The sequence below is a fragment of the Gouania willdenowi genome, chromosome 10, assembly GCF_900634775.1.
Source record: "Gouania willdenowi chromosome 10, fGouWil2.1, whole genome shotgun sequence".
NCBI classification, from domain to species: Eukaryota; Metazoa; Chordata; class Actinopteri; order Blenniiformes; family Gobiesocidae; genus Gouania; species Gouania willdenowi.
In genome coordinates this window covers 28,449,384-28,463,373 of record NC_041053.1, presented here as the reverse complement: position 1 = coordinate 28,463,373, position 13,990 = coordinate 28,449,384, and the positions used below count along the sequence as shown (strand labels likewise).

Sequence of the window (13,990 nt, the reverse complement as noted above, 5' to 3'; positions counted from 1 at the left end):
CCCATAACATGGAGTTGGTACTCTGGGGAAGCCTGGACCTGCATAGCACCGATGATCATGTTGTCTATGCCTTTCTTCACACAGGGGACGATGCAACAGCAGGCAAGACCAACGACCAGCAGCACAGCCAGAAGAGGGAGACCCAGACGTAGCAGGAATTGGAACCAGGAGCCTTGGAACAGCCAGTCCCACCCGGATGAATGGACATTGGACTCGTCAGCTGACATGGCACCTTCCAGGTTGCGGAGTGTTTGCAGGGCATCTTCGATGGACTCCGAGGAGTACCTCAGACCAACCATGAGTAGACCATGATTGGTCTGCTCCCCGGACTTGCATGTACCATTCATAATTTACATAGTCCTTACCATGTTTCCATGGTGTGTAGCCTTTATTAGCCAGAGCCTCTAGTGGAATTGTAACGTCACTTAAAATGTCCGGTATTTGTGGTATGCACATAACGAGGTTAAAGCCCCCGGGGCATCTACCTATGTAATCATACCAAGGTGAGCTTAGAGCCCCTGCTAGCACTTCCTGGGATCCCACGAGGAGGAGGAGGAACAACAGATCCATCTCTGTGTTACTAGGGTGTATCACCTGCTGTGGTGGGTTTCTGTACCTTTTTCCCGTGTGATTGGTGTATCCACGTCTGTCTTTCAGCTATCTTAAATGCAGTTGGTGTGGTTAGCAGAACTGTGTAAGGGCCGTCCCACCGTGGAGTACACCAGTGTTTTCTCTTAATCACCTTGATGAGGACCCAATCACCAGGACGAAGGGGATCTGAAACAGGTAAAGAGAGACTAGGCAGTGTATTAGCTTCAACAATTTCAGCATCTGTGAATAATTTAACCATCCATTTTGTTATTGGATCCAACTCTCCCTCCTGATCCTGCACCCACTTAGAACTGGTGAGGGGTAGGTGAAAAGGTCGTCCTGTGACAACCTCAAAGGGGGTCAAACCCTGTGTGTTTGGTGTTATGCGCATGTACATTTCTACCAGGTTAACACACTCTGGCCAGGGCCTGTTTGTTTGTTCTACAGCTTTTTTTAATCTGTTTTTAATGGTACCATTGTTGCGTTCTACCAATCCAGCACTAGCCGGGTGGTAGGAGCAGTGATGTTTTAATTCAATGCCCATGGCCTCTGTCAGCAGGAGTATTACTCTGTTAACAAAATGGGGTCCATTGTCGCTCCAAATCTGTCGTGGGATGCCATGTTGAGGTATTATTCGTGTCAAAAGGGCCTTTGCCACTGTCATTGCATCATTTGTTTTAGCGGGCACTATGGTGACCCATTTTGAGAATGAGTCCACCAGAACCAAACAATACGTATACCTCTGAATAGTGTGCAGTGTTATGAAATCCATCATAATGACCTCAAAAGGATATGTACCAGCTGGCGTTTTACCCCGAGGGGGCCTAACATTACCCTGAGGATTATGACGACAACAGATGATACACTGACGACAAAAGTTTTTAAAATGGGTTTGGAGTCCTAGTGGTATATGAAATGACTGTTTGACTATGTCTACCATCCCTCCTGTTGAGACATGGGCCAACCCATGGCTCATTCTAGCAACGACGTCAAACAAACATCTAGGCAAACATGGCTTGTCATTTAACATAAATACTCCAGAGTCCTTTTTAACAGCACCTTCAGTCACCCATTTCGTTTTCTCACTTTCAGGAGCATTAACATGCATATCAATCAGGACTTCATCCGGCAAGCAAAGTGGTACAACATCAACAGGCAACAACTGGACAGTAAGTGCTTCAGTAAAAGCAGCTTTTTTAGCTTCAACATCAGCTTTTGCATTGCCCAGAGAGACAGCATCAGTGGCGCCAGTATGTGCTTTGCATTTACATATCGCCAATGATGTAGGTAAGAGGACTGAAGCAAGAAGGTCTTTTAACAGGGAGGCATGTTGCACAGGCTTTCCACTAGATGTCTTCATACCTCTCCTAGCCCACTGAGCAGCAAACACATGAACTGTGGAAAAAGCATACTGGCTATCAGTGTAAATTGTGACTTTCTTGCCTTTGAAAAGTCTACAGGCTTCTGTCAAGGCCACGATTTCAGCTGCCTGTGCAGACTGATTTCCAGCCAATTTGCCTGATTTCAACACAGTGTCGCATGTAACTACTGCATAACCAGTATGATTTGTTCCATCAGGTGCTTTGGAGGAGGAGCCATCTACAAACACTACATCTCCGTCTTTCAATGGAATGTCTGTCAAATCTGGACGTGGCTTGCATGTCACCGACACTAACTGTCCACAGTCATGCGGTGTCCCATCGTCAGCTGTTGGTATCAATGTAGCTGGGTTAAAAGCAGCACAGCGCTTTAGAATGAGGTTGGCTGGGGTCAACAAGGTGTTAGTAAGGTGTAAAAACCTGGCAGGAGATAAGAACGACATTTTTGTTTGTGTTAACAGGATGTCAACTGCATGGCTGACTAACAGTGTCAAAGGATGGAACAACACTACTTCAGCAGACGCGTGCACAGCCATGGCTGCGGCGCAAATCGCCTGAACGCAATGGGGAAGTGCCCTAGCCACATCATCTAATCGTTTAGAGTAATAGGCTATTGGTCGTTGCTTCTCACCGTATTGCTGTAGTAGTACTGATGTCATGTAACCGTTCTTACAGTCAACAGACTGTGTAAATGGCTTGTTGTAATCTGGCAGCGCCATCACCCCTGTTCCTGTTATGATTTGTTTCACTTTTGTAAATGCTTCTTCCGCGTCAGGTGTCCACTGCAAAGGTGCGCTTAAAGTTTGATGTGTATCTAACATTAGGTTCTGTAATGGGGCAGTTATGATAGCATAATCAACGATCCACGACCTGCAATAATTCGCTAGGCCTAAAAAGGCCATCATTTGTCTGACGGTAAGCGGTTTTGGTGCCATTTGTACTGCTTCCTTACGTGAAGTAGTAAGTTCTTTCCCTTCAGCTGAAATGTTATGACCAAGGAATGTTACTTTTTCCTGTGTAAATTGTAGTTTTTCCAATGAGGCCTTATTTCCTGTTTTTGCCAAATGTGTGAACAGCCTGATTGCCTCTGTTTCATTTTCCTCTTTGGTGGGGCTGGCCAATAAAATGTCATCAACATAAACAATTATCTGTGTGGTCTCTGGCCATGTGTGGTGGCTGATGCACCTGTTAATCTCCGCTGAAAAGATAGTAGGGCTATCACAGAACCCTTGTGGAAGGCGAGTGTAAGAGTATTTTTTGTTCTCAAATGTGAATCCAAACCATCCCTGAGCTGTACTATGAAGAGGAATGGAGAAAAATGCATTACTTAAATCAATTACAGTGAACCATTTTTGATGAGGTTGTAATTCATTTAACAATGTGTGTGGGCCTGGTACATTTGGAGCTCGTGATTTAACAGCCTGATTTACTGCTCTTAAATCATGTACCATCCTCCAGCCCCCCTGTGGCTTTTTTACAGGGAAGATGGGGGTGCTGCATTCAGCTGAGTCATGTTCCTGTAACACGCCTGCAGTCAGTAAATCATTAATTACAGGCTTTATTCCTCATCAGGCGTTCTAGTACGATATGGCTTTTTTCCCTGTCTTTTAAACCCTGAGCGTTCGCTCATTAGAGCTGCAGCCATGGCCTCAGCCAATACATTAACATTAGCTGATTCAGTTTTTGCTTTCTTTTTCTCAGTGACTTCATAAGCATGTTCGGCCCATTCCATTAGCTCTGGAACAGTGAGGGTACGGTGTGTGACACAGTTTGCTTTTATGAAATCTGACACGTTTGGCAACAAACCACTAATTAACCACATTTTTAGCTGTATTTGGTATGGATTATCCACCAGCGGAGAATGAGGAAGCCCGCTATTAGTCCTAAAAACCGTTTCTAAACGGGCACGATATTCCATTGGCGTCTCGTCTGATTTCTGACGACACGCACTTATTTCTTCGTGGCTTGGGGGTTTTGTGTAAGTCGCCCTAGTCACAGGTCCCTTTGTTTCTTGTCCTGCAACTGCTCCCCCCTCTTGTAAACCCCCTGCGGCCCCATTCTGTTGCTGATTTGTCTCCTCAACTCTACGCGGTACACACACGGTTTCATCACAAAGCTGTATTTTAGCTGCTGCTGCTAAGACTTTGTTTCCTTCTCTCTTCACCTTTCTCTATCTGTGTTTTCCTAATACTCATAGCATCTTTCCAGATACACACTACTCTTAAGTGGTCTGCTATTAACTCAGCCTGCTTAGGACGTAACTTTTTTAATGCCTTCACTCTTTTTCCTTTACACCAGATGGACACTTTTTCTATTCCAGCTTCGTCTGATAATTTCCCTGCAAACCCACAATTTTTGTACCAATCATCTAGATAGCAACAACTACCGGGATACTTTCTCTGCATGAATTTCACATCATTATTTTCCATCAATGCTTTACGCTGCGCGTTACCCATGTTCTCAGCACGGGATTTACAGACACCGTTACAACAAAGAAACACCACAAAGAAACAACACACAAAGAAACAACACACAACAACTCCCGTCTGCCCTCTGTCCCTTTACCACGCCGTGTGAGTTTTACGTCACCCACCACGGTCTTCACTCCCCGTTGTACGTCACGGGTACTATGGTGAAAAGAAACAGCTTCTCACCTCGTCAGTGTTCTCCCTGGTTCGTGGGACCCGTCACTCCCCGTCCGGGTCGGTGCTGGAACAAGCTGTGACCACCCCTGCAAAGGAGGGGGTGCCGGCAGTTTTACTAATGGTCCGGTTGCGCCCGCACCGATCCAGACGAAAAGATGTAAGGTCCCGGGTTGTGGCACCAGTGAATGTTAGGTCCAAATACGTTAAGACCGTTGCTAAAATGTGAATGTTGGGTCTAAATACGTTAAGACCGTTGCTCAATCACATCTCAGGGAGAAAAACACTATCTGACTTAAAGGCGACCAGAGGCAGAGAGGTGCGAGCCGCAGCTCGGAGAAAAACCCAACAAAAAGAGACACAAAAGTCCGATATAAGTTGGATTGCTCTGATGGTGATGCCTCAGAACCAGGTATTTATTATAGAAAACATAGACCACACCCAGAGGGCTGTGCAACAGCGCTCTGGGTGCAGGATTAATACCATATATGGTAACACAAAAACTTTGGGGGAGAAAAAGGCTCATATGTCCATGCAGTGGGTCACATACCCCCACACTGGCCCAAACTAGTTTAAACCAGCTATGGTGGACAATGGATATGTTTTGCAAACACACACACACACACACAGTTAATCATGGATAATTTCATATTCTAACTATCGTTTAATCATTTAACTATAACTAATAAAGTAATAAAAACCACACAGACTATAACATATCTTACAGCCCCCTTTGCCTGGGACGGAGCGGACGGGTGACCGCGGGGCGGTGTCCGAGGCCGGGTCTCGGCCGCTGTCTGCATACACAATCAAAAGAAAAGGAAGGTTGGCCTGACTGACTGTCTGCTGATTTTTGCGACAATGCTGCGGCGCTTGATGTGAAAGCTACAGGTCTAGCGCCCCCTAATGGCCAAAAGTTCCACGGTGTGCCTTTAACAAGATTATTCACCAGCTTGAGAATTTTGAGGACCACAGCAGTGATGTTGTAGTATGTTAACTCTAATGTATAGAAAAGTGTATCTCATTATTCAGTCTGAGCATAAGAAATGAATTTCTTTAATGACTGTTCCTTTGCTGAAACAGAAGATTAGCTTTTTTTTTTTTTTTTTAGAGGATTGTACATTTAAATGCCATTAGATTTTCTTCTGTATAAATTCAAGTCGTGTTTTTTTAAATTACTAATTAAATTGTAGTAATATTTGATTGCTTCACTGATCCAAGACTGTGAATCATTTACAAATGGATATTGTATATCCTTTGAAATAAATTTTAACTTCAATAAATAATGGTAATTCAATAAATTACGTGGATACTGTTTGAGCACAGCAGCAAGGAAGCAGGATTCCAGGTATTTCAGTATGGAATGAACATGGTGGATTCCACCATTATTACAGTAACACTACAAGACGGGCTTGAACAACCAATGAACTAAAACCACACTGAGCCAGACGATGACGGCCAGAAATAATTGAAACTCAGACAAAGAGAGAATGACTCAGCATTATACACGTAGGACACAGTGCTCATAACTAATGGACTTTTCCCCACTTTAGATGTCTGTGAGGTGCCGTTTTTGCAGTACATACTTGGTTTATGGAAAGCCAAAACAGAACTGTTTGTCAGAGGTTTCTCAAATGACACACATTTATTTATATCTATTTATATATATCAATAGCAGAAGCAAGAGAATGTTGAAGAAGTCACTAAATTTAATTGATTGAATCCATAAAAAACAGACAATGGACAATAATTCAGTAATTATGTGGTCATGGGTATCTTGTTGTATTTGAAAGTTGCTTGAAAAAATGTCTCTCTGGTGCTCTTCACTTTGGGGATCCAAGAAGATATCTGAGGCAAACCTTTATTTCACGAGGGCTATATATTTATATTAAAAAATAAAACACGCCAACATGCCTTCATTAGGGCAGTAACAAAATGGCTGCCAAGCTGCTTCCTTTAAAGATTTTCAACAGGTCACATGACTAAGTGAAAGGTTACACAATTAAAATCTGTAGAGCAGTTCATTCAATGATGTTTAAGAACATGAAAAACACATTAAACTGGATTGATGCACAGAGATTTTCTTAAAATATATTAAATTAGGACCCAGAAAAGCTGCAAAAGGAAAGCTACAAAAAAGGAGAGAAGGTCAGTTCACCATTCAGACCTGGAATATGAGTTGCTTATGGTGGAGCAATTTTAATCTATCTCATCCTCTGATTGAGTTTTGTATTTGCTCAATGCCGGATATTTTCAGAGTTACAGCTACCGTGATTAGCCTCTTTGTAATATAGGATATTATGGGGTTTCTGTTTTAATGGTGTATTTATGAGTCTTTGAAGGCCTTGGGCCGTTTGTCAGCATTAATACAACTTAAATCGCTCAGAAAAATGCTGTTTTTAGACCAAAATTACTGAACAACACTGACGAGCTGCAATAGTGGCTCATGTTATGAAACCTTCTTTAAGAAAATAATATCAGAACTCCAAGCACTGCTCTGGAAGCAAATAAAACAGCAGTGTTATGTTTTATAATCAGCTTAAAGAGGAGTAACGGCTGAATGGTTTGGTAGCATTTCAGCTGATTGAGGTTGATTTTAAGCTTCATCCAGTTTGTTTTGTGATTATTTTTTGCATCTCGGCTCAGTCGTCTTTTTTTAATTACGTTTCAGCCTGTTACAGAATGTGACATTAATTCATACCCCATTCCTATTTGTGAAGGTAAGCTACATCTTTAGCCACAGCGGATTAGACACAGGCTAAAGGAAGGAAGAGTGAAACTGGGAAAATCAAAAAGACTGCAACCTAAAAATTAAAAATGACGTCCCACAAAAGTGTATTGCATTATCCTGAAAACAGAAAATTAGATTAGGACTTCCTGTGGAATGCTAACATCCTGTTGAGCCTTTTTATTCCCATTATGGCACAAATGACTCACTCAGAAGCTCTATAGGCATGATGATGGAGCTGCATCAAAGAGTCTGTGGTGTGACTCACACGTAGCCCCCAAAAGTCTTCACTTTAAGCACCACAGCGTTGCTGCCTTTATAAGTCGTCCAGACAATACAGTTTTTCTCCACAATAAAAGGATTTAATTGCACATTTATAAGAACGTGGAGCAAATTGTAAAGGCTGAAAAGAGAGAAAGTAGAACGAGGCGTTTAAAGGACTGAAATGGCTACAGAATTATGAAAAGGTACACAAGTCAGCGTCCAAAGCAGGAAACTGTGGAGAAATGATTTCTGACAGTTATTTTACTGACTTCAGTCCTCACATTTCTGTGTACTGTATATAATGTTATAGAAGACGTGGGGAACACTATTTTGATTAGATTTCAGAGAGTTTGACAAAAACCAGAATGGCTGGATGGTTTCAAAGCATCCCAAAGCAAGAACTTATTGAAAGAGTAACTAAATCCTGAGGTATTGGCTGATGTGCGTCTAGGCTGGAAATGCAAAAAATGCCTATGATTATGGGCGGAGCTCCTGGAGCATTAAGACACGGCCAGTCTAAGATCTCCAGTAAAAACTATGCTACGCTAACTACCTACTTGGTACTCACTATACCTCTCTATTCTCTCAATTCAACCTTTCAATCTAACCTAATCATTCACCACAGATTGCAGATTCAGCAGGTTCTAGGTCTGATAGGAGGGGCGGGGCTAACAGAGGTGATTCATAATGTAAGAAGCCACCAAAATGTCACAAACCGACATTCTTAGCCAATAGCAAAATTTGATTGAAACAGCCATTTCACCCCATAGAGGTCAGTCGCTCTTATATTTTACATCAAAATATGCCAAATTGAAATACTTTGACTAAAATGCCAAGAGTTGGACATGTAGGATCAATCAACAGTATTAATACCCAAATATATTTGCATTCAGCAGAAAAAAAGGGGGTTTTTGGGTTTTGTTTCTCTTTGATAAATGATTTTCCTATAGCTTCAATTGTTGAAACTACATTATGTTGTTTGTAATATAAATAGAAAATACACATTTTTCTATAAAGAAGCATTAAAGACAAACAGCTCACGTATCTCTCAGATACTCAGGGAATGGCTTTGATTCTGACAAAATGAGGTTGATTTTGTGGTGAAACATGAATGGATGGATTTGCCAAATTTGAAAAAGACATTAATACATTATGAACTTTACTCCACACATAGAAACTCAACAAGGATTATAGGGGTGGTTAATCAGGCCTATTTCCTGATTTCATTGAATTTCGATTACTAACAATTGTTGATTACATTTGCAATTATTGCTGAATATTGATCCTCTATTTAGTCAGCTGCTGAATTATTTGACTTGTGTTTTAAGTCACACCTTACAGCACCTTTAATATTGAATTATCCCAATTAGCAGGAGTACTCTGGTTGTTATAACAATTTGAAGTGTTTTTCAATTGTCAATAATGAAATAATAAAGGACTACATCAGTGTTTTTAATTTATTTTTTTTTAAAATTACCAATTGTTATTATTTTTTAAATATTCTTTTCAAATTTAAAACAAATTCTTAAAAAAACATTTCTCTACAGTATATATTGATTTTCTCAAATATAAATCTAAAATTTAATATTATACAATATATAATATAATGTAACAAAATTATATATGTATAGATATAATAATAATAATAATAATAATAATAATAATAATAATAATAATAATAATAATGATAATAAATAATAGTATAATACAATAAATGAAATAATGTAATATAAATGTTTTTTTTAAATCACTAATCCTGGCAACTCTGTGTTTGTAACTCAGTAAAACAAATGTGATCAAAAATTAATTCTAGAAAGAAAAAGTCTTTGTGGTTGACAGAAAATTGTAAGATTAAAATAGGGTCACGATCCATAAAAGGTTGGGAACCACTGGATTACTGGTACATGATCAATAGTACAAGTTATTGTTGTCAAACTGGGTTTAGGTGAACTGTCATTTACACAACCAGGGCTCAAATGAAAAAGTACAGTTTTAAGGGAATTGAACTTTGTCACATGTACACCGGCAATACAAAGGAGTCTTATTGGCTAAGGCTTTTCTCATGATTCATCATATTGTAGCAGTGTTGCTTAACATGTGGATCATCACCATGAAATAACCCAGCAGATTTCTGCTGATATCATCCATAGTTTTGTAAAAGACTGCAGTCAACTGAACCTCTGATTACCTCTGGCTCTGCAGCAAACACTCAAAAAAAAAAAGATCAAGCTGTGTGGAAATGTACAGATTTATTGGTCCATATGGCCTGGATGGGAAACCCTCTGAATGTAGAAATACACAGAACAACCTTGTTATCACACTGCAGCATGTGAGCAATGTGCTCCTGTACGGAAGCGTAGAGCTGCCACAGGTGAACATATATTTTGGATCACTATATTGTATGAACAATATACTTATATTGTACAAAAAATATACTTATATTGTACAAACGTGATATTATATTGTTTGTACAATATTACTATATTGTACAAACAATATAATGACATCGTTCGAAAGTGTCATGATCTAACCTACGGATTTTGATAAGACGATGGCTGCAGGATTTGATCAAATTCTACTTCATGCTTGCGCTGAGGCATGGAGAAATCCTCATGATGCTTCTTTCAGTGAATTGATACAGCGTGGCCGCTGTACGTTCTCTAGCTAGTGGGCGGGATAACGCTACAGGCAGGATGACAGCGCTAGTGACGATAAAGAAACTTTCTTTTGAGGAAAAATGACAGCTTTTAAAAGATGGGAGACCAACACCTGAGCTACCAGACCTTCAGCAAAGGTAAGGTCAGAAAATGTTTTGTACGTTCCATGGTGAATGATACAAAATAAAGGATTGACTTTGTGGATGCTCCTCACTGAGGCTGTTCCGAGTTGTTGTTGTTGTCATTTTCTCCGTGTTTCTGTGTTGCCAACACAAACAATGGATGCGCTGCCGTGTCATGAGATATATCTTGTTGGGAGAGTATGGAGGATATATTAAATAACTGTTTATGTTTCTTTAATGGTGTTTACGATGTTGATTTTGTTAGATGGCTAAATACTTGTTCATGTGGATCTTTTTGGGTTTTTTCTTGCCACTTGCCAGCAGAAACATATGGAATTGTCATTGGTGTTGACAATGGTGGTCTCAATTTGCAACGTGTGGTTGTCACAAAAACCCACGGCACACCCAGACTTGCCTCACGGCACACCATTGTGCTGCGGCCCACCATTTGGGAACCACTGGTCTAACCAACACAGTTCCACTGTTGTTCCCCACCACTCTCCCACTACACACACACACACACACACGCCCACACACGTGAGCATGCTTCACTCTTTCAAAGAGCAAAAGGTACCAATGCTAACATTGCAATCTACATTCAAACACTCCCAGCAATTTACCTTAATGTCACCAGTCACATTTTCTTCACTTCACCCTCTCTGTGCAAACCCTTGTTATAGGTGCACATGCGTTCCACAAATGAATGTAGTATTTTATTGTGCGAGTGCCCTTTGGAATAATCCATTCTCCAATGCAGAGTATTTCTGATTAGTTGGGAAGAGCCTGAAGAGGATGGGAGAAACTCTTGGTGTTGGTTATTTTACAGCACAGACAAGTGACATTAAACAAGGCCTCAGTCTGATTCTAACACACACACAAACACACACACACACACACACACACACACACACACACACACACACACACACACACACACACACACACACACACACACACACACACACACAACCCTCTATTAAAAGCCAGTAATAAAAGCCTCTCTTCAAGTGCTTTTCTCCTCTTTCTCACCGGCCTCCCTGTTTAAGTATTTAAATGTACATTGCCCTCCTAATGGATTTGTGTGTACCTGTGGTGATCAGTGTATTGAGTTGCTGTTATATTAAAACCAGCCTTGTTGTCGTCATTGGGGAATTGGAGCATTAAAAACTGTTGGATTTATTTTGTTCACGTTATTAAAGATTTTGTAACCATCACTTTGTGGTAATTTGTGGTTTGCAAATGTGTGTTTTTTTTTTTTTTTTTTTGTAATATCAACTGAGGAACAGATAGCAGGTTGACTTAAGGACTTAACAGTGTAGCTATTGATGTTAACATAATTAGTGACCTACCTGTTGTGTACTATTATTAAAGCTCTTTTTCATGGGGAGTGTGTTGTTGTGACAGATCCAGACCAAGTCAATAGTGGAAATAGGGCTGGGTGGTATTGCCAAAATGTATATCACGGTATTTTTCAAAATTCTAACGGTTTCACTGTATATGACGATATTATTTTGTCATGCATAATCAGGTGTTCACAGTATTTTCTACTGGTTGAGAGAGGAATTACTGCAGTAGATTGACTTACGGTGGTCTATTTTACTGTCATAATGAGTGAATACTGTAGAATAATTCCACACTAATACAAGTTTGCAACAGCAGCCCACAACTGGCTCTTTGCCCCGCGAGCTTAGCTTTAGCATTATCTTGATTTTTAGCTTTAAATGCTACATACTGAGTGTTGTGGTGGTTTCTTATGGTGAATAAGGTCGCAAATTGCGATCCTTTGCTCTCTTTTTTTTGTGCATTACTTCCGAACTGCCGACATGCTAAGCTAACCTTGCCGCCGTGTCCGTGAGTGTTGTTCTGCACGCAGGCACATGCTCACATGCAGTTTCAGAGCTTTCTATTGTGTCTTTCTTATCCATTTACACGTATGATTTACACCACAACTAACACCAGAGTGCTACTGTTTACCTTCCTATTTAGAAATGCAATGTTGAACAGGGTCTGGTCTGAAATGTGGCGCAGCGTAGCGTTCAGAAAGTTGTGTAATCAAATACACCGGTATGGCGGTATATTAAAATGTAAACATTTACATTTACACTTTTAGCTTGATTTGAAGGAATTCATATCAAAATTCTAGTAATGCTTATCATAAGGCAGACGGGCCCAGTGATGTTGGAAGATGAAAACACACTTACTTAAGTAAATGGTAGAAAGTGAGGAAAGAAAGTGAATCTGATATAACTTCAATACACCAAACGTTTAAACTCTTTCTGTCTCATCATTTTTGGGTTGGGCTTTTCTTTGATGTTGATCGTACCACGTGATGGTGACAGGATTAGGCGTGCACGGTGCACCCACAGGGAGATTTCTGCATCTGTTCCTTTGACTTTGAATTTCCAGAGCATGTATTTGAGCTCTTTTAAACACCAGATGTTCCAGTACACACAATATTACACAACAAGCTTCCACTAGCACTCATTAGAAAACAAATTAGGTTTTACTCGTCACATTTTGTCCAACTCTCTGTACTATTTATTGCACCAGCCGGCAAAACAAAAAGTTAGCTGGTGCTTTAGTGTTTGAGTAAGCACCTGAGCAGAAGTAACGTGCAACACAACCTGAATTCAGCCGATCAGACATAATGTTACACTTGAACCAAACATGTACAGAAGAACTCCCTGTAGATCTGTGTTTGTTCACTTTAAAACTATTTAAATTCAAGACGAGTACAAACCTGCGCACTTAAAGTTTTTCACAACCTTTAGAGACTTTTGGTGAGTGTCTGCATGTGTGTGTTTGTGTACGTGTGTGTGTTGGTGCATGTATTTATGTGTACTACCCCATGCTGAGGGTTCCAGTCCAGGAATTTTAGTTGCCAACAGAGAGATGGTGACTACAAATGCAGTGGTTAACACACACACACACACACCCGTGCGCGCACACGCACGCGCACGCACACACACACACACACACATTTTTTTGTTGCAACACCTCTGCATGAGTTGGCACACAGCAGGGACTAAATGTCTTATATTCATGTTTTTTTGGCCAGACTTTTCCTGCTTTACAACAGCTCTCTGGATTTCTACTCACCTGAAACTGGAATGGGACCAGTACTGCCATGTCATAATGACATTAGGGTCCAACATATCTCAGGCTTAAGGAATATATGTATATTACACATCCGAAGCAACAGCCTTTTCTAAAGCTTGCATTAAGTCCAAAAACAAGTAAAGTAGAAATACCAAGTTTATTTGTTTAGAATGATACTTTTTTTAAAGAGAATATTTTCTGAAAAGGATAATGTTTGTTTTTACAGAAGCAGATACCATTCAAAGAATCTACATAACATCCATTAGGCAGCAGCCCCTCAGGCAGTAAAGGGTATCTGCAATGGAAATGTATGTAACATGAAATGGGTTCAACATATACCAATAACCAAAATATGTACATTTATTTAAAAAAAAAAAGGCATTTAAAATACTTTTTTATACAACTTTATAACAATCCATGGAAAGCAGCTACTTTTAGCTGGATGTGATGTAAAGCCGTGTTTGCATGTAGCCCATACCTGAGTTATTTTATTTTCTTTATTTTTGGA

General features: G+C 40.3%; 1 long non-coding RNA gene across 1 annotated transcript; it reads left to right on the top strand.

Annotated features, from left to right (window-relative positions):
- The first annotated feature begins 546 nt into the window (after positions 1-546).
- Positions 547-3,658, top strand: LOC114471597 (uncharacterized). The gene is made up of 3 exons (XR_003674993.1): positions 547-786; positions 1,684-1,760; positions 2,170-3,658. It is a non-coding gene; the product is annotated as an uncharacterized LOC114471597 (long non-coding RNA).
- The last annotated feature ends 10,332 nt before the right edge of the window (positions 3,659-13,990 follow it).